The sequence below is a fragment of the Castor canadensis genome, chromosome 6 (genome assembly GCF_047511655.1).
Source record: "Castor canadensis chromosome 6, mCasCan1.hap1v2, whole genome shotgun sequence".
NCBI lineage: Eukaryota > Metazoa > Chordata > Mammalia > Rodentia > Castoridae > Castor > Castor canadensis.
Genome location: NC_133391.1, coordinates 70,856,087 through 70,878,675, shown reverse-complemented (window position 1 = coordinate 70,878,675; position 22,589 = coordinate 70,856,087). Strand labels below are relative to the sequence as shown.

The following is a 22,589-nucleotide window of genomic DNA, read 5'->3' as shown; positions in this document are numbered from 1 at the left end:
TTGATCAAAGTGCTACTTTCAGATACTTGAATTGTCTACTTGCAAATCAAAAGTGCTATCATTCCCACAACACTTTATGAATATTATAACCAACAGAGGCCACAATGTGCCTGTCCTCTCAGCTCTATTGATATTTTCAAAACTCAGTTGAGGGCTGAGGATTTAGCTCAATGGTTGAGTGTTTGCCTACATGTATGAAGCTCTGGGTTCAATCTCCAGTACCAAAAGAAACATTAAAAAAGAAAGAAAGAAAGAGAGACAGAGACAAAGAGAAAGAAAGAAAGACTCAGTTTAAATGTTATTTTTTTTTAAAGTTTAGAGTACTTAACTACCCTTAGCACCATGCTTGTTCCATAACAAAACATTTTGTTCCATAAGCATTTCAGGATTCATTTTTTCCTTTTTATTAATTATTTCTAGTTCAGGTTATCTAATTCTGTTTGAGAATTAAAGAACAAGTGAAGGTCTCGTAATCAGTCTGTAAATCACTCCCAAACTAATCAATGTTTAATACATTTTACTAAGGTTGGCCTTAGGGCTACAGTGTTGAATGAAATAGACATGGCCCCTGTCCTCTGTCCTCATAGGGCATGTGTTATACATTATATATCATGGCTACAAGATTAGGAAAATATAGCTGAAAACAGTGAGTTAGAATTTTCACTCATCAGATAGGAAAAGCACTATGCTGATAATCTTTTGAGTTTATGAGGACATACTAAAAGGGGCACTCAGGACTAGCTGAGGACACTTTCGCAAAGCTTTTTGGATGCTACTTTGGCAGAATTTTTGAAAATTTTGAATGTGCACTTTCTATATATCTATGCTAGGGAAATACTCCAATACTTGCCCAGGTGTCTAGAGATGCAGGTAGAGGATATATGGTGTTATATTGCTTGCAAAAATAAACACTTGGGAACAGTACAAATATCCATAAAATTGTGAATGGTTAGTTCAATCATGGCATTTTGTACCCTTAATTATTATGCAGATGTTATAAAGACTAGTAAAAGAAGACAGGAGATGGGGCTTAAGCACTAAAGCTCCTGCTTTTTAAGGAAAAAGCCCTGAGTTCAAACTCAGTACCCCAAAAAAGAAAAAAAAAGTACAAAGACTGAAAGAATATCCATATAAATGTAATAAAAATATGAATATATGCTATAGATTGATAAACAATAAAATCAGAGGAGTGGTTGTAAAGTGAAGGCAGAGAAAGGAAGAGGTAGCTATTTGATCAAGAGGAGGTTTCAACTGTGTAATAATTGTACCTTAAGCTGGGTAATGGGCACAAAAGCATTCTTTCATTTTTCCCACACTTTATCTTATATCTGAAATATTTTATTTTTAATATAAATATGCATGCACACATCTGTACCTAAAATAATAAAGACACATGAGTAGATGAAAAATTATAGCTCAGTACACATATGACACCATAGAGGTCTAAAAGAAAACAAAAACTGAGGGAAAGGAAGACAGATATGCATATAGGTGCATATATGTATAGAAACATACATAAATCCAAAGGATAAAGATGGGTGCCCGTGGCTCCTTGCTGTAATTCTAGCCATTTGGGAGGCTGAGATCAGAGGAGTCACAGTTTGAGGCCAGTGGCAGGGGGAGGATAAATTCACAGACTTCCATCTCAATGGAAAAAGGCTGGGCATGGTGACTCATGCCTGTTGTCTCAGTCATAGCAGGAAGCACAAAATCAGAGGCTCATGGTCCAGTCCAGTCTGCACAAAAAGCAAGACCCTATTTTCAAAATAACCAGAGGAAAAGGACTGGAGGTGTAGCTCAAGTGTTAGAGTGCCTGACTAACAAGCACAAAGCCTAAGTAACAACAAACCCAGTACTACCACTAAAAATAACCCCAAGGAGTATGATCATAAGAATGCAAACCTAATTGTCAGTCATAACATTTTGGACTTTCTCTTATGGGGTATTATAGGAGCTTTAAATGTTAAGAGTCTGTGTTTATGTACTACTTGTTCAACTGGAGAATAAAGAAAGACTCCCTCACCTGTGACTCTCATCCTGTCTTGCATTTTTTTGGCACACTTACAAGCCTTTTCCTCTCACAGTAGCCCAACACACTGTTTTTGCCAAATAGGTCATACATGAGAGCATTAATTTTTCCAAGCAGCTGAGTGTAAGCTATGCTCTGGCAGAAAACAAACAAACTCACTGACTCAAAAAGAGGCTTGGCCAAGGAATGTCAAGTTAGTTTTGGGCATGTATGCTCATTTGTTCAATCATTTCTTGTCTATTCAACCATTTGTACATGCACTCAAGAGAATCTATTTCAGGCACTAAGGAAAGAAAACAGGCACAGTTCCTTTCCTTGGGGAGCTCAGAGGCTATAGGAAAAGACAGGCATTAATCTAATAATTGCATATATGTAAAATTGCAGCTATGGTAGATGCTGTAAGAGGAGTACTGACCTTGATGGGAAACCCGGAAACACTTTCCCAAGGAAGTGATAATTGAGCAGAGATTTAATGAAGAATAGGGGTTACTGAGAAACAGGCAGGGAACAGGGGCAAGGCTGCTAGTGCAGCAATGAGATCTATACTACTTAGTCCAGAAGCTGAAAGAAGAGCAACACAGCTGGGGTACAAAAAGTGAGGGGAGGGGAGGTGACAGATGAGGGCAGCCAAGGTCAGATCAGAGGTAGGTGGAGGCTGTGCTAAGGATTTCATCAATTCAGTGGGAAGCCAGCCTAAAGTCCTAGCTACTCAGGAGGCAGAGATCAGGAGGATTGTGGTTCAAAGCCAGCCCAGGCAAATAATTCACAAGACCCTTATTGAAAACACCCAACACGAATAAGAGCTGTTGGAGTGGCTCAAGGTGTAGGCCCTGAGTTCAAACCTCAGTACCACCAAACAAAAGAAAGAGAGAGAATGTCAACACTAGAGTCAGGCTGGGTGATGCATACCTATAATCCCAGGTACTTGGGAGACAAAGACAGGTGGATGGTTTAAGTTCAAGGTCAGTCCAGGCAAGAATGCAGCAATTCCCTTTCTCAAAAACAAAATAAAAGCAAAAGGTCTGGAAGTGTAGCTCAAGTAATAAAACACCTTCTTACCAGGCAAGAGTCCTACATTCAACCACCAGAACAGAAAAAAAAATATTGGCACAGAGGAGTAACATGATCAGACTTTCCTTTTGACCTGTGCATAGTATAGAGGGACGTGACACCAGTGGATATATTTATTTATTCATTTATTTTTGAGGGCTAACCCTAGTGATGTAAACATTTTCCTTTTACATATGTTGGTAAACCTGTGTAGAACATGGTTCTTAGTGGAGGTGGGGCCACCCCCACTGTTTCAAATATTTCATAAGAACATTAGGTCATGGTTATAATTGGGAAGCACTGCTTTACATTACACCATGATGGAGAATCTGTCACATCAAAAAATACAGTCCCACTTGATCCATGATTTAGAATGTCCCATCAACCATTTGTGTGGATGAAATATTTATTTATAGTTACCTGACATAGAAATCAAGTCCTTTTACATCTAAATACAAAGAATTTTTGCTATTTATACACAGAGTGAGGGGTAGACCATGCCTTCATTTTGTTCAGAACAAGGGTTCATCATGTGTAGTCACATCGTATTGGAGTTGTCAACTCAACATGCCTGTTTTAGGCTTTGTTGCAGTTGTCATATTCATGCTGATTTAATGTTCAAGTGCACAAATAATAGTAGTACTATAACATGGCTTCTATTGCAGACAAACTGATCATTTAAATCTGGAAATATACATTACTTTATTATAAATTTTATTCTTTTTATTTGTAGTTTTTTAGGGCATTATGTTATAATTTTAATTGTATAGAGATAGGCCATATTAATCACAGATTTATTTCACATTAGTATAAAAAAGGGATGTTGAAAATGCTTGTTTCTAAAAAAGAAGAAGGTAGTGGTTATCTGAGGTGACTGAGAACCACCTCACAACTAAAATAGAAAGTATAATGACTTTCAAGAGCTTGGCAGGTTTTACCTCTTGAAACTCATGTGTCTTACTTAAAATGAATGCATGATGTGCTCCTGGTTTATCAATCCTGGACATATGCAGTTAAGGAAGCTCAGCACATGTCAAGGGCTGGAAAGAATAGAGCAGAGGCAAAGGCTGCTCACCACTTTCCTGCCAAGAAAATTACAAAGATCTGCTTTAGCTTCAAGATTCTCTCCCAGTCCTGATGGATCATTAACAGCTGTGACACACATCTTCCATAAAAAGCTGTATTTCATTATCTTATGAATACCTAATTTGTCAATATTTGCAAATTGAATTTGTGGAATACTGGTGTGCTTGTGTGAGTGGATGAATGTGTGTGTGAGTGCATGAATGTGTGTGTTACCATTCTTTCTCAGAATAATTTATGGGGCAGAAATGCTTCATGTGCTAGAAACTGCTGAAATAGAAAAATTAATTTTGTAGTTAGGTTGAAAATAAATGCTAGGCTGTAATAATATGCAATGTAATATAATGTAATGTAATAAGGGCATCCCCTGAGGGCTGGCTGTGGCTGCTTTCCAATCTTCAGGACTTCTTGGCTTCTGTGCTTTAACAGTAATGGAATAAAAGAGTAGTCATTCTCATTATCTGAGTGCTACTATGTGCCAGGAAGAGTGCTGGTTTTTTATACACTGACTCGTTTTTATTGTCACAATAACCCTATGGCGATAGGTATTATTAGCACTATATACAATTTACAGATGCAGAAGCTGAAGACAGAGAACAGCAAATTCAGGATTTGTACGTACGTTTTCCTAACTCAAGAGCCTGGGCTCTTCATCTCTATGATGTACTAATTATTAATCAGTGACATGATTTATGAAGATAAGTTAAAATATTGGAACACAAACAAATTAAATGCTTACTTCTAAAGTTTTTTCTGGTCTCTCCTTCAAGAACTACAAGTTACAGGACTTGCAGTCCTCCAATGGGCTTGTGCTACACACATCTTCAGTTACTTCATTCCAGCATTCAAACCATGAACTTGTTATTACCAATAACCTCAAACAATTTCAATTTAAAATATTCCACTTTCCATCCATCCTCGTTACCTACCTCTAGAACGCTTTTTCTTTAGCATTATCTAACTCAGGCAATTCTTTGACTTCTCAAAGAATCAATCAAAGGTCAATCCCTTGATCCTAACGCCTTTTCACTGTACCCCATCCTCTTCACCTTGAAACATGGCACACCCTCAGCAGATGATGGAACCCTAAGGATATCATAGATGCTAAAGGTGCTAGAAGCCCAACAATACTCTGAAAATTGTTCTGGAGAAGACAAATCCAGAGGTACTCAAAGTCAACCAGAGCAACAACAAAAGGTTGTGCCACAGTTGAGAAAATGGAGACTAAAGGGTTTGGAGGTGCTTGTGTAGCCAACTCCAGTCTCTGAACTGTCAGGTAACTCTGACCCAGAGTGTGACTGGATCAGAGTCAGGAAGATGCTGGAAGGTGTCAAATGCCACGGTAAAGGGAACAAGAACTAGGTGGGCGACAGAGTGTTGATGTCTCAAACTGGTAATAAAAAGCTCCAGCCTAGAAGTGACTTGGCCAGAAAGAGTCAGAGCTCTGCCCTACCTGAAGGAAGCTGAGATGTTCAAATCTGCAGTGTGTCCAGCAGGAGAGATTAGTGAGGGTAATAATGGGTACTTCAGAGTGAGAAGTGGTGGGCCTCTGGGGTCCAGGCAAGGCAATCTGGCATTTGTGTTGGTGCTTCTCATTCCTCCCTGATCAACAGAGCTTCCCTGAAGAGTCTCACAATGCAGTGAGCTCTCCACACCACAAGAGTGCAAGCCAAGGTTAGATAACTGCATTGTTAATGACAATGTAGAGGCTGTTCCTATATCCAACAAACTAAGGAACAATAAGGAAGTTCACAGTTCTTGATTTCTACGTAAGTCTCTTGTCACAATGAAATAAAAGGAATTTGGCATTCTGCAATTCCTTTAGTATTCCAGATACCTAGAGAGAAACAACTAGTTCTCAAATCAATTAAATGACCAAGTACTCAGGTGAATTTTACTGTGGAGTAAAATTCACAAAACAAGCAAAAACATAAGATGACCATTACGGTTGCATCACTGCCCTGTTATCCACAGGAGAGCTATCACATCAACTATCTCTCCAAGAGATGTCACTGATTGGAGAATGAAACTTAAAGCAAGTCAAATGATTTCCATTGGGAGAGACCCATACAGAAAAATTTATGGTGCTAAATTTTCTTCATTGTAAAAACAGAACCTATCAGCCTCCTTCAGCTAAAGTACAGCCAAGGGTTGGTTGAGAAAATGCATTGCTGTGCATCCATAACCATTAGTGACCAGTTAATTATACCAGTCATCAATGGAGACAACGTCTGAAAACATCTGAGGAAAGAGCACAAATCCTGTAAAGACTAAAAGACTATCACACACACACACACACACACACACACACACACAATGGATTCTAAAACTTAACACCTGAATTCAGCTTTCATTTGGCAAAAGGTTTCCTAAGAATTCCTGCTTAAACCACATAATTCAGAGAGGTTACTATTTCTATTACAGCTGACATTTTTAGATAAAGAAACTTAAATTCAAAAAGATTAATTTCATCTACTCCTTATCCAAATGAGACTGTTCTGTGGTACCAGAAAAGCACCTTCAGCAGACATGTACTGAAAGTAACTTCTTACTCCTTCAAAGTAGACATCACCACACCACCACCACCTCCCCAGCCAGGGCTGGTAATGCAATGCTGGGCTTCAGGGACCATGGTTCGTGTGTTCTCAGGGAAATCATTTATGTTTTACACTCCATTGTCAAATTTCCATCCACAGCAGAATTTATTTTATTTTTCCTATTGTTAGGTGAATGAAATGTTTTTCTGGTTTATGCTGCTAATATATCCCTATAGTAGAGTTGATATGAAAATACCAAGAGGAAGAAAACATTAAAGGACAACTATTGAGCCCATCCATGGGGAAGTCAACCACCAAACATTTAATAAAGTGACCCAGTCAAAAGGAGCTTCTGGGTTCATCTCTTTGCCTCCAGCCTCTGTCTTTCTGTTTTTCCCAACTTGGAGCCACTACAGGCTCCTCTCAACCTCTAGTTCTGACACTAGTATTGTCCTTAGTAAAAGGAGTGGTAAGCAGTCCCTGGTTAATTACACATCTACCCCTCAATTCTGCCTTACTATGACTCCAGTATTGGCCTTCTCCAAATATGGAAGCTGCACTCTGGTTCAAACTAGATTTCTTTCTTTTCCTGTGTCTCATTTTTTTCTCTTCCCTTCCTCTTTCCTCCCTTTCTTTTTCACTTCATGGGGAACACATGAACACAGTCTTATTGTTAACGAAATCAGGTTAGCAATCATAAACATTTGGCATGGCCATGTGTTGACAGAGGTCTGGAACAATGTGGCTTGTTAGGAACTTCTGGCAGAAGCACAACATTGGAGAGGATTTTGTCACTACACAGTAGAGAGGTACACCCACTCCTAGGCATAGAACCTAAAGAAATCCCCACATGTACCCAAGGTGACAGGATTATGTATGGGATAATTATCTGTAATTGCAAAACACTGGAAATTATCTACATGTTCATTAACAGGAGAATAAGAGATTATACTCATAAACTACTACACAGACGTGAAAAACTTTAAACTAGATAAATTACACACATACAATATCAAGGTTAAAAGAAGCAATATAATAACGTGGAATATTATTCTAGGATAATGCATAGCATTTCATTTAGGTAAAGTTAAAGACATTAACATATAGAATAACATTTGGGAATACATGCTACATGTTTAATGTACTAAACAGCATTAAAAATACACAGGAATAATAGTCTCTAAAATTAGTGTAGGGAAGGAATTATCTCTGTGGAAGACTCAGGGAAACACAACATGAGGGGTAAACTGTACAGGTCATGTCTTATTTTCCAAATCAGATGTCAGGATTTGTTTGATTATACTATGTGCTCTATTGTTCATTAACCTATTTCATAATAAATTGCAAATGATCTAAGAAAACAGGTTCTGGGCACTATGTCGCAAGCCTGTAATACTAGCTATTCAGCAGGCAGACATCAGGAGGATCTCTGACATAAAGTTCCTTAGACCCCCATCTCAACCAGTGGTTGGATGTGGTGGCATGTGCCTGTCAATCTAGGCATGCAGGGAAGCACAGGTAGGAGGATTGCGGTTCGGGCTGGCCCAGGCATTAAAAAAAAAAAAAAGGCAATGCACAACTGGCTGACCAAGTGGCTCAAGTGGCAGAGCACCTACTTACCAAGCAGGAGGCCCTGAATTCAAACCCCCTTAGTTGCCAGGGCTTGTCTCAAGTCACAATCCTCCAGATCTCAGCCTCCCCAGTAGCTAGGATTATAGGCGTGAGCCACCATGCTTGGCCAGGCATTCTTTTCCTACAGGAGAATTTCTTTAACTTATTCATAGCCCTCAGTTCTTGCCAAGTTAATTGTTAGCTAAAGAAACACACTTAAGTATTTATATGTCACCATTCTTTCTCTTTAAATTAAGCCTGGGGACATGGCCACCCTCTTCCTTTTCCATTTTCATTCAAATAATATTTTATGTTGAGTTGCATATAGAACATGCAACTTTCAGGGAATTTATTTTCCCATAGATCTCAAAGTTAACTCCAAATTCACCACATCGACTGTGCATTTCATACTTGCACTTAGAAATTTAAAATATCTTTTCTTATTTCTTGCCAAAGATGAAATTTGGGGTTTGCCTAATTCCTCAGTATATGCGAGATTCAAAACAAAAGTCTGGAGTTGTTCAGACCCGAACTCAAATAATAACTCTGCCATAGGCTAGCTAAGTACCTAAGATAAGTATACTAGCTTCTACTGTTAGATAACAAGTTGCTAAAAATTTAGTGGCTTAATGCAACACCTACTGATTAGATCACAATTCAAAATAGGTCAGCAGTCTGGGCACAGTAACTGGGTACTCCGCTCAGAGCTAAAACTGAGATGTAGGCTGACTTCATGCGGTGATTCAGTCCACTGCTAAGCTCATGTGCTTTTTGAAAGAATTGTATCTGAAAGTTGTAAGACTGAGGCCCCTATTTTCTTGCTGCTGTCATCTGAGCCACTCTTGCTCATAGAAGCTGCCCCCAGTCCCTGCAGGGCCTCTCCATTTTAAAAGCCAACAAGAGTTTTTTCCCTTACATCAAATCCCTCTGGTGTTTTAAACTCTAACTTGAGTTTTTTTTTTTTAACCTCTGGATCCAGATGGAAAAGGTTCATGTGGTTGGGTCAGATCTACTTGTATAATCTCTCCTTATTTTAAGGTCACTTGATTTGGGGCCTTAATTGTATCTGCTAATATCCCTTCACCTCAGTACTCAGATCAATGTTTGATTGAATAACCAAGACAAAGTTAGAACTCCAAGGAGCAGTAAATATTGGGGGATGTCTTCAGTGTCTGTTACTCACAGTAAGCTACTTTGGCTTCATGCACGTTAACTACAGAAGCGGGGACAGTGGTGTTCAATGCAGAAAAACACCTGGTTAGATTCCATGAAACAATGAAAGTCCTCAAGTACTGACTGATCAGGATTAGACACTGTACTCATCATTTTATTTCACTCTTTTTTTTTTAATTGAAAATGTGAGTGACTTTATTTCTGCTCCATTTCCCAGACTTTTTTTTTTCTTTTATTATTCATATGTGCATACAAGGCTTGGTTCATTTCTCCCCCCTGCCCCCACCCCCTCCCTTACCACCCATTCCACCCCCCAGCAATCTTTTTTATATGGCTTTATTGAGGTACGACCTCAGTATACAAAAAATTGCACATAGCTACTATATACAATTTAGATATATATTTATGTTCTTGTGTTATTCTTGTGTTATTATTATTGTTATTATTGTGTTATTGTGTTATTATCACCACAATCCAAGCAATCAATACATCCATCACCTCCAAAAGTCCCTTCATTTTATCTTCTAGCAAGATCTATCCCATTAATGTATGTATAATTACACTATACTGTTAACTGTAGCTATATAGCAAATATATAGAATTCAGTCATCTTGTATAACTAATTTTATGTTCATTGAACAGTTCCCTCTCCCCTTTTCCCCTTCTCCATCCCCTGGTAATGACAATTCTATTGTCTACTTCTATATCTTCAACTATTTTATTTATTTATTATTTAGAGGGATTAGGTTTGAACTCAGGCCTTCACACTAGCAAAGCAAGCACTCTACCGCTTGAGCCACACCTCTAGTCCATTTTTCTGTAGTTATTTTGGAGATGGATTCTCATGAACTATTTATCAGGCTTGTCTCAAACTGCCATCCTCTCTAATCCATCAAAATTTTCAGCATACAAATAAGCCCTTCACCTCCTTGACTAGGCTTATTCTTAAGCATTTTATTCTTTTTGGTTCTATTTTAAATGAGACAGTTTTCTTAATTTGCTCTTGGATAATTCATTGCTGATGTATGGAAACACAGCTGATTTTTTTTGGTGTTAATTTTGTGTCCTGAAACTTTACTTTGTATCCTGAATTTATTTATTAGTTCTAACCAATTTTTTTGTAGTCTTTTGGGTTTTATACATATAAGACCATGTTATCCCCCAAGCAGCTAGAATTACAAGCATGAGCCACCAGCGCCTAGCCTCTTCAACTATTTCAGCTGCCTCATATGAAAGGAATCATGGAGGATTTATCCTTTTGTGACTTACTTCTTTTAACATAATTCTTTCAGACTTATCTACATTGTTTCAAATCATAGAATTTTACAGATTGAATAATATTCTACTGTATATAGCACATTTTTTCTTATCCATCTGTTGATGGACATTTGACTTGTTTCCATATTTTGGCTATTGTGAATAAAGCTCAATGATCATGAAAATGCAGAAAGCATCTCAAAATCCTGATTTCAATTCTTTGGGATATTTACCCAGAAGCAAGATTGTTGCTTCACATGGTAATCCTACTTTCAATTTTTTGGGGAACCTTGATAATTGCTTTCCATAGTTGTTGCACCATTTTACATTCTCACCAACAGTGTACAAGTATTCTGATTTCTCTACAGCCTCATTATCTCTTTTCACCCACATAATAGGCACCTGACTGGGCATAAGGTAATATCTCATAGTGGTTTTGATTTGTATTTCTGATTAGTGATGTTTAGTACCTTTCATATACGTGTTGGCCATTTGTACATCTCTCTTTGAGAAATGTCTATTTAAGTCCTTTTCTATTTTTAGATAGGGACATTTGTTCTCTTGCTATGGAGTTGTAGGATGCTTCACATATTCTGGAAATTAACCTATTGTCAGATATATGGTTAACAAATATTTTCTCCCATCCTGCAGGTTGCTTTTTTACTCTGTGGTTTCCTTTGTTCTGCAGAACTTTTTTAATTTGATAGAGTTCCAATTACCAATTTTTACTTATCATTGCCTGTGCATTTCTGTCATATCTTGCTCTTGGCAATGATTTCCAAGATATGATTCCCTCTGTTTTATTCCAGTAGTTTTATGGATTCAGATCCTGTGCTCAAGTATTTAGTCCTCTTTGAGTTATTTTTATGTATGGTGAATGACAGAATTTTTTTCCTTTGCATGTGGATATCTAGCCTCTCAATCATTTATTGAAGATACTCTCTTCTCCCCACTGCATATTCTTGACCCCCTTGTTGAGTATCAGTTCACAGGAGCTTATTTCTGCACTCTGTATTCTGTTCTATTGGTTTATATGTCTATTTCCATACTGCCAGTTCCATACTGTTTTGCTTAATGTAACTTTGTAACATATTTTGAAGTCAGGAAATGTTATGCTTCTAGCTGTGTTCTTATTCAAAATAAGAACAGGCAGGTTCTTATCTGGCAGGTTGGGATCTTTAAAATTACTTTTTCTATATTTGTTTTAAACAAGTATCTTTAATATTTATAGAGATAGCATTGAATCTGCAGGTTGCTTTGGGTAGCACAGATATTTTAACAATATTAATTCTTCCAATCCATAAGGATGGGGTATTGTTTCAGGAAAAGTACACAAAAGCAGACATTTTTTATCTGTTTTAATTTCTCTCATCCATGGTTGCTAATTTTCAGCATACAAACAAGTCTTTCACCTCCTTGGTTAGGCTTATTTTTAAGCATTTTATTCTTTTTGGTACTATTTTAAATGAGATTGTTTTCTTAATTTGCTTCTTGGATAATTCATTGCTGATGTATGGAAATACAACTGATTTTTTGAGTTTTGTACATATAAGACCATGTATCCCCAAAAGCCCTTTTGAAATGAGACTTGAACAGTATCTCCTCTGGTGACTTGTGCTGATGAGACCTCTGATAATTAATCATTAGGTGAACAAATGAGGCAAAGACTATCAGGACTCACATTCCATAGATGAAGAAACTGAGACACAAAGATAATATCTGTAAAGCAGTTGTCACTGGCTCTGGCATATATGTAAATGTGCCAGCTGCTATCGTTATCAGTATCATATATCATTTTATACTGAAAAGGAGAAACCCCAAAAGCCTCCTGGAGCACCTATTACAAATCCACTTGCCACTCAGGCCATGCTAAAAATGTGGAGACGTTATTATTCTGCAGGGTCTTTCTAGGGAGCTGCTTACCAGGGGAACTGTCAGGTCATTTTTCAGCTGCTGTTTTAATACCCCAGAAGTGCTGCTGTCAAGGTTCTAGTTTTGGGACTGATAATGCCAGACTGGATCCTGGAATCTTCCAGTCTCTTTAACACCCAACTAAGTGGTGGAATTTGCACTGCCTAGTACAAAACACAGCCCTTTTAATATTTATGTTTGATCTTTGTTTTCTAGTTACTCAGTTTCCTTTATCTAATTTTACTTGTTATTTGTTTTAAAGCTTTTCACTCCATCTTCCCCAACTTTTAGTGAAGACAAGTAGTATTCAAAAGCACTCTGAAGTCCTGAAACTGCATCTAGAAATCTCATGCCTATTAAGCTAACACTCCTCATTCTTTCCAAATGCCAACCCACAGTTGACACAGGATCAGTGAAGAGTGGTCCTCAAAGACACTATAGACTTCATCGGGCACGAACACCTCACTTCACTGATGACAAAACTGAGACTCACAGCGAGGAAAGGATCTGCTTAAGGTCATGAGGCAGTAGTGGCAGAGCCGGTACCAGGGGGACATCAGGAATCCACTCATCCCGTGTTGTGACTTTTCCAAGTACATGAGTGCAGTAGGCCTCTGGTTTATAATTCCCAAAACTCAGCTTAGTGACTAACTTATTTCATTTTCTCTCTGTGTGTGTTTACATAGAAAAGCCCAAACAAGCAATTAAGAAAGTGAAAATAGTTCATCATAGCTTGAAGTTACTCCTGAGCAATCAGAGTCTGTGATGATTCAAGCACCAAACTGTACTTACTATACATGTACTTCAGACACTAGTACTAATTTCCCAGCAGCCATTCTTTCCTTTTTCCTTGATGACAGAGCCCCAAAATTGAGGGGGAGGAGCACCAATACTCCCAGCTCCATCAAGCTTCTTTTCCACCATCTCCTGCTACCAAAGGTAGCAGGTGACAAGATACATGTCAGGTGACAAGATATGGTTCAGAACAGCAAGTTCTAAGGAGATGTTGGCTAAGACTCTGGAGAAGATTTTGCTGTCCTGAGAAAAAGGATGGGCATTTCAGGCATTGTCTCCTCTCCCTTTTCCTCCTGGAACTTCGGTGTGGTAACTAGAGCAACAGCAGCCTCTCAAAGTCATATATAGAGACAACAAAATGGAAAGAAGAAGCATAAATCCTTGATATCACTGACCTTTTGCCCTAGCCCTGTCTTTATTTAAGACAAGAAATAGGAATTCAGCAAGCATATTTTAGTGTGTCCAGTTTGAGACAGACCTGAGGTTTGAGTCTTGGCTAGCTGCTTGACATTGAGAAAGATCCCTAATTTCTGAGTATCACTTTTCCCAATTCTCAGGGTTGATTTAAACATCAAATAAAATCATACAGATAAAGTGCTTATGACGGTATCAGACACATTATAAATCTACCTTCAGAATATGGTAGCCTAGTTAATTCAGGAATCTATTTCTGAAATTACTTAGCATTCAATGTGTATTCAGAGAAGGTATATAGAACCTATGTATTTGTCAGGAAACAGTATGTATTATATGCTCACAACTTTACATGTAGATTGGTCATGGGTGGTACAAATTACCAAAACAAGGCTAAGAAATGGTCATCAGATTACCTTAGAATCTGACACTACTAAAAATTGCTTAATATTCATCTGACAAATATTTATTGAGAGCCAAATATATGTTCAAAATCATGCTAACCATTGTGAATGTATGGAGTAGGACCCTGTTTGTAGTGTTTATCTCCTCTGGAGGACATTCCCTGCAGTGCAACTGATATGATTTTCTTATTTTACAGTTTAGGAAACTGAAGCCCCAAAAGGTTAAATGACTGGTAGACACACCTAGATCACACAGCAGTGGCAGCTGCTGGAGCAAAGTTCAGGCCTCCTGGGTTCTACTATGCTGTCTTTTGTCTCTATCCTAATAGTCCTCACTTAAACTTTTGTGTACTCTTATCAGGTATTCCCTCCTGCCTAACTTGACAAGTGGAAAACCTTGTCCAAGCCCTATGCGCCTTCATTTTCTGACATCTTTTCTCAACTCACTACTGGTCACACTCAGAAAGTGTGACCTGGCTTTATTCTTTCAAACCAGTCAAATTTGTTCCAGGTTTAGGAATTTTACACTAGTCAGTGTAAAATTGCTCTTCCTTCCTATTTTTCCTATTCCATCATTTCTTTCTTAGCTCATATAACCAGCTGATGTCATTGTCCTCAGTTTGGTCATTTCCACATGCTTGTTGCTTCTCTGCATGAGGCAGAAACCTTACCCACCTTGTTCACTGCTGCATTCCAGAGGCCAGAACAATGCCTGGAGCCAGAGCTGACACCTAATAAATACAGGCCAAATAAATATTGAGTGATGCCATTAGATCTAGCATTCTAGACTTCAAAGGCAATTTATGGTGAATGAATGAATGAATAATGAAGCCATTTCATGTTTAGTTCTACAGGATATACAATGCAGAAAGCAGACTGGAACAAAGCTACTAAAATGCTTTTATATAAATCAGAAGAAAACTGAATACCTAAGAGTTGCCTTAAGATCCCAGTAAGTAAATTCAATCCAGGTGTATGGGGAATGAGGTTGGGGTGGAATTTGTTACAGGGTACCTCTCTAAACAGCTAGATGATGTTAGAGGAGACAACAAATGAGTTGACAATTATATGCCTCTATGTCTCTTGCCCCTGGCCCCCTGCTCTCTTCCCCATCCTCCTAAGCCTACTGTCATAGATGTCTGAAATTTCATCACAGATTTTCCGTTTCTTAAATCAGGGGCTACACATTGCTGGCCTTGGCTCATGTTTCTGAAATATTTCCATGTTGGATGCCTTTGAGTAAGGGGGGGCACCATCTCCCCAATCCCCCTACTGGTCCCTATTGTGGCACACCTGGTTGTTCAGAAACCTGTTTCACTTCCCTGGATGCCATCTTTATGTTATAGTTAAAATAGAATGTCTCCAGTTGTTACCAGTAGGTTATTAAACTTGACCATGAATGGTAATGCAGAGCTAATTTTGTAGTATAGAGGAAATTCCTTGAAGATACTCAATTGCATAGAAGATCAAAGGTAGGAGAAATCTGAAAATTCCTTGAAGATACTCAATTGCATAGAAGATCAAAACGTAGTCGAGTCCCACTACTTTCACTTGGGAACAAGGTAACTGAGCCTTAGAAAAAGTAACTGATAAGTTAAGGTCACAGAGCAAGCAAGGAGCAGACCAGAGTTTGGAACTCAGACTCAGTCAGATCACACCAAAATGGTCTGGTGCAGGGTAGGGGTGCTTTGAGGTTCTGACTGAGGTTGAGAGGAAGCTGGGTTGGTAGGTGGCAGGATCTCAGAACACCAAGGTTCAGCTCATCTGGGCTGAGCGCACCTTTCTCAGACATTTCCTTCCAGCAGAACTCTGAAAGGTGGGATGCTTGCTCCTCCTGCGTAATGATACATTTGTGCCTTCATCCTCCTCCTTCACTAATTTGTATCTGTGTCTTTCCTGTCACTTTATATAACTAATTACTGTTTACTCTTTCCAGGCAGGTTCTGGGAGATCCATACTGTGGGAGAGAACGATGTGCTTCTAAGGAAGTCTTTAAAGGAACAAGACAATCTGGAACAAAGGGAAAGTCAGGCTGCAGAATTAATTTCTTTTTTTCCTGCTAGGGCTCCAAATCTTCCCACCTCCGGTCCAGTGAAAGTCTGGTTCAGAAGTGACAGTTTGTAGCCCAAGCTCAATCTCTCTCAGCCCCTATCAAAGGGTACCCCGAAGGCTCCAAGCTCTTAGCACAGTCCTTCACCCCACAGATGTCCCTCACCCCACAGACTTCCTCCCCTGTCCACCTCCGCCACAGGAAGCAGATGGTTTTCCCTTCCTGACCTTTCTAACTGGATTTAGGGACCTCTTGAAGTAATTTCAATCACATAAGGAAGTGACATGGTTAACTGAAAGAAATGAAAACACCAAGACTCAAAAGATTTGGATCTAGTCTTGTTTCTGCCACCAACCAGCGCTGAGTCTTCTTTCTGAACTCACCACAGAACCAACTGACTTTCTTCAGTGTTTGTCTGATTTAATCCCTGCAACATTTGACATTATTGATAAAATGCTTCTAATAAAAAATGAAAATAATTTCTTACGAAACATTTCAAATTCAAAGAATACAGAAACTAATACATTGTGCTAAACAAACAAGGATGGAAGAGCCCACAGCTAGGCTTGAGGATGTTCACTGAGGAAAAGCTCAGTTGGCTGAAAGATAAACTCTGAAAGGGACTTCAACTCTGAGGATGGGGAAGAAGTAGGTCTGGTTAGAGCCTCCATCCCTTTACCTTCCCTTCCCAAGGGTTCCCACGAAATTCACAGGTATGTCTTAATCCTCTTATTACATATGTATATAGAGGTAAACCAGATATACTATTTTTTAAATTGTTTGTTTTACATATTCTTATAGTTTTTGAATACTGGCCTCATACTGATAGTGTCCTTTTCAAAGCTGCTTTTTTATTCAGTGTCAATTCTATTGAGATCATCTGTAGTGTGCAGCAGAGTGAGACAATTAATTCTAATGGTACCCCACTACATGAATGAGCCACAAGCCCTCCTTTCTCTGTGAAGGATACATAATTTGCTTCCACTGTTTTGCTATCATAAGCAAGCTAACGTAAACATTCTTGTAAACAAACTCAAGAGTTTTCCTAAGGCAGAAATCTCGATGTGGAATTGCTGTTATTGGGACATACTCTTTTATTCTATGGTTCACCAAAATTTTGCATAGTATTTAGTGAAAATTTTGATAAGGTGCTCTTCAAAATAATTAGGCCATTTAACTCTCTTGTGAACAAGTATTCCTGGTTCCCTCGTATCCTGCCAACACTTAGTATTTTGATTTATTAACTTTTGCCAACAGTTGGCATTTCTCTAATTTCTTATAAGATCATGAAGCCTTTTCATTTATCTACTGGTCATTCAGTTTTCTTCCTCTAAGAATTTTCTTATTTCTCATTTCTGGTTGGGTTGTTTTTATTTTTCTTCTCTTATTTTGTAGGGACTCTTTACATCCGAGGTATTAATACTATGATAGATATATATTTGCAAACAATTTCTTCAATTTGGCTTGTTTTGCATTTTGGCTTGTCATTCCAAATCTTTATTTTTCCCCAGTTTTATGGAGGTATAATTTACAAATAAAAATGACATAGGGCTGGAGGTGTGACTCAAGCAGTTGAGCACCTGCTTTGCAAGCACAAAGCACTGAGTTCAAACCCCAGTCCCACCAAAAATAAAAAAGATACATATTTGTGGTGTATAGTGTGATGGTTTGATATATCCGTACACTGTGAAATGATAAATGTAGCCAATGAACATCTTCCACCTTACATACTTTACATAGCTTTTAAAATTTTTTTTGTGTGGTAAAACATGTAAGATATACTCTCTGCCAGGCATGGCAATGCATGCTTGTAATCCCAGCACTTTAGAGGGTAAGGCAGGACTTCAAATTCAAGGCCAAGCTGGGTTACATAGCAACAACCTGTCTCGAAACAATAAGAGTAACTTTCTTGAAATTTTCAGGGATCCAATAAATTATTAGTAACTTTAGTCACCACACTATACCCCAGCACTACTTATTCATCCTATCCAACCTAAACTTTGTACCCTGTCATTTCCCCACCCCATTCCCACAGCTCTTGAGCCCATGGACACCATCATTCCACTCTGCTTCTATGAGTTTAACTTTCAGAAACTTCAATTTTAACATAGCAGCAAACTTTGATTGTTGGATTATGATTTTGTGTTCGTTAATGATGTTTTCACTACCTCAATATCAATATCACACCTTGAAACATCTTTATAATCTAAAATTCTGTACATGCAAACACACACACACACACACACACACACACACTGGATTTTATGTACACCTTGTTTTTAGTCTCTCAAATGGTCAGTATGTTTTATTTTATTTTATTTTAATAGAGCATAAGAGCAAATACCTGTCTATCACTAGCTATATGTTAATTAAGTTCCTTGTTTAATATTGCTTCTTGCATTGCAGTCCTACTTTCTGGTTCAATTTCTTTCTTCCTAAATTTTATTCTTTATCTTTAAGTGATAGACTCCTATGTAAACACTTTCAGTCTTGTTTAGAAATGTCTTTGTTTGAACATTGATATTGAAATATTTTTGGCTGGGTATAAATGTCTAAATTAATAATTTTACCTTCCCAGGTTCTGGAAGATAATTGTTCTGTATCTTCCTATCTCTTGTTGTTAGAAGTTTTGTTGCTCTGCAGATAAGCTGATTCTTACCTCTAATAATCTTTTGTGTTCTATGCCACTGTGGTAGTTTCAATGATGTGTTTATACATAGATTTGCTTTTTTGTATTTTATTTAGGAAGCATAATTCCTATATCTTAATATTAATCTCCATCATTAACTCCGGAAAAAATTAAAAAGTCATTTTTTGAATATTCCTTTCCCTCATTCATTCTATTTGATTTTTTCTGTCTCATACTTAAGTGTGTATTAAGTTTTTCCATTGCCCTCCATGCCTTTTAAACTTTCACATATTCTCTATCCCTGTTCTACAAATTTGCTAATTTCCTTTCTTTGGTCTTTTAGTTCATTAATTCTCTCTTCTGCTGTAATTAGTCTCAAGTTTAGGATTTTTTTATTGCAATTAATGTATTTTTCTTCTTAAATTTCTATTGGTTACAAAGATGTTTTCTTCATCACAGTATCAGGTTATAACTTGTCTTATACCTTCAATTTATCCTTTTAACTCTTTGTGAGTTCTATACAATTATTTTATAGTCTCCATCAAATTGGTCTACCATCTGAAGTTCTTGTTAGAATCCTCTGACTTGGGTCTCTGCTGAAAGGAGCTATTTCCCTCACATATTTTCCAGTGTTGTATTCTGATTCACCTTTGTAAGAATTCTGGACAACTTGAGTTCAGCATGTGCCCCTCCAGAGGAGTTTTGAATTTTCTTCAGGAAGGAGACCTGCCAGCTCAACTTTTATAGTATTTTCTTATCTTGTGAGTTTCTAGACTATGAGAGTAGTATAAATTTGAACCCTACATCTATATTACAAAATTAGAATTTTTCTCATCCATTCTCATACCACTCTTCTGATTTTTAGCTGACACAGACAGGAACCCTCAGTGTCTTGCATTTCCTACTCCCTCATGAAAGCATGTAAGTCCTATGACCTGTATCACTCTATTTTTTACTGCAATTCATCTGCGTCTCCTATCTTTAATGTTTCTGACTAAGTTCTTTAATCTCATATCTGAAATAAACTGAATTACTTCCTCTGCCACAAGTCCCGACTTCCTCTAATTCATTATCAACACTGTAGCCAGATACATTTTTCTAAAATTCAAATCTAATCATGTCACTCTACGGCTTAGAAACCTATATTGCCTTCCACCCAAATAAAGTGCAAAACCTTAAGATAAAATTCAAGGTCATTGATAATCTTATCCTCTTTTGACTTTTATCTCTTATCAGTTCCCCTCAATGCCTCCAAATGACCAATGCCTCCGCCATAATAAAATTTTAATTTACTTGAATTTCCCAGAATATGTTTTATATGCTAGAAAAAAAGTCAATGAGCTGACTTATATAATCTAGGTGCAATCTTCTCAACATGGATATCTGTTTGTAAAATTTATTTTTCATTATGTTTAGTAATGAAAGCATATTAAATTGTAATCAGCAACAACACTCAATTTTTAAGTGCTAGTGGAATTACTTTCATTTTTTAAAATATTACACTCACACATATTCCTAGAAACAATATGATATTTTGTCTTTTAAACATACCGTCAATGACAAATATAACAATAAAACCTTCATAGGCTGATAAATATTTAAGAAAAGTGAGCTAAAGTAGATACTTAGATAATATGCTTAGAATTATAAGAATAAAAGATTGGGTCAAAAAGATATTTGTGTGTGTGTGTGTGTGTGTGTGTGTGTGTGTGTGTGTGTGCATGAAGCTGCCTATCTAGTATGCCAGTAAGCATAATTCAGTGGGAGAATCAGTACAATCATAGAACATACATTTGGGCTGAAAGAGCCGTAAGCAAAATATAGCTCCACAGTCTCTCAGATCAGTTACCACTCAGATAACTGTTTTTCAAAGCAAAAATGTGAACATGTAAATCTTCTTTGCAGCTAAAAGCACACGTGGCCCTTCTCCAATCTACCAGCAATGCAAAGCCAACACAGAGACAAGATTTTAAAGTCACTGATTTACCCCAGCACAGACAAAAGACCAGCTGCCCATAGAGGTCATGATGCAGTTAAGGTCACACTATTACTTGGGGCCAAACCTGGTGCCAAACCTGATCTTGGAAGTTTCCATGAATTATTAGGGCTATAATTTTTCTTTTTTATAATAGTTTCAATCCTCTCTCAAAAAGCCATAGAAAAATTTGAAAATAAATACAAACAAACACATAAAAGAAATCTTCAGAACTCCTGACTGGTATAAATAAATGGCATTATGTTTTTCTTCTACAAAAACAAAATGTCTTTTACCCAAATGATATCATATAAAGGGTATTGGTTGCTATTTCTGCTTACAAACAGCAAAATACTCTTTAGCTAACTTATATTCCTGATCCTTGGTGTCTGTGTATATGGTTCCAGACACTGCCTTCAAGAAAAAATCATAATGCTTAAAATGCATAGAGCTTAAACACAACTGACTGTAACACGAGACTAACTGAGAGTTTCTCTGCATCAACTGAGCTGCCAACACACACATGGGAATATTTTGACCATTCTTGGTTAAATCCACATGTAACAACTCTGCAGATAAGGCAGGATTACTATATAGAGAAGACATTTATTGCAGGACATTAGGCAGCTCTAGTATCTCTAGGAAGGTCAGAAAGTCAGAGTTAGAGTCAACCTACACTACATAAATAAATAAATAAATAAATAAACCAGGCCAACAACATTGTTGGCCCACTACAGAGAAAATTCCAGCACCACTACCACTACTAGGCACAGACACCACAGCTCACACTCTGGATTCTGTGATAGGCACCAGAACCAATACCATCCTCACTGCCTCCTAAGTCAGATCCTCCATCAGCTCTCAATATCAGACAATGGGTTTCCCAAAACATCTGCATCCCCACATTCCTTTCTTCCAGAAGTAGGCCTCTCTAAGGTAGATTTCACTGAGTGTATACAGGATATAGGACCTACTCTATCGACAAGGAGAAAAAACATCCCAAACACAGAAAAGATGTTCACATCACAAATCTGACAATACAATGATATAACATTTGTAACGAGGATCTCTTCAGATTTTTTTTTGCTTTAATTTATACTGATGTCATTATATCATTGACCTGACAAGATTGACATTCACCATTATATATGAATCAACTTATTGAAAGCAATTTATATTGATTCCAAATGTAATGAATAACTCAATTTGTCATTTTCTATTTCTTTACATGAGATCTGAGTGAAAATTTTTAGGCTTTTAATGACCTCTCCCCACTCCCCAACCCCTCCACCATCTTCAAAATATCACGCTGAAACTCTTTTCCAATTTAAATGATGTGAATTCTAAAAATGACACATTTCATTTATAGGGATGACAATCCACAAACTGTGGGCCACATGCACAGTTATTTACTCCCATGACTAATAATCACTGCAACATCATGTTTTTCTCTCTCCAAGGTAGTTAAAAATATAGTACAGAAGATCCGTTGCTTCAGACACCCATCAACAGCCCACGGACTTCCGATCAAAGTCTATGGCTGCAAATCAATCAAAGCATATGGCATTTGTGCTTCTATTACAACCTGGAGCAGCAGCTGAGGACTGTAATTAAGTGAATGCTGATGAGCAATCTAACATTCCACGAATGTATGGATTGTGAGCAAACAGA

General features: G+C 37.7%; 1 protein-coding gene and 1 long non-coding RNA gene across 3 annotated transcripts in view; one reads left to right on the top strand and one right to left on the bottom strand.

Annotated features, from left to right (window-relative positions):
• Positions 1-20,268, top strand: part of LOC141424127 (uncharacterized) — a 65,108-nt gene extending 44,840 nt beyond the window's left edge. Inside the window, exons 3-4 of the long non-coding RNA XR_012449009.1 lie at positions 15,111-15,216; positions 16,201-20,268. This is a non-coding gene — a long non-coding RNA (uncharacterized lncRNA). The remainder of the gene's footprint in view (positions 1-15,110; positions 15,217-16,200) is intronic.
• Positions 1-22,589, bottom strand: part of Htr4 (5-hydroxytryptamine receptor 4) — a 168,171-nt gene that overhangs the window by 97,581 nt on the left and 48,001 nt on the right. The window lies entirely within an intron of this gene.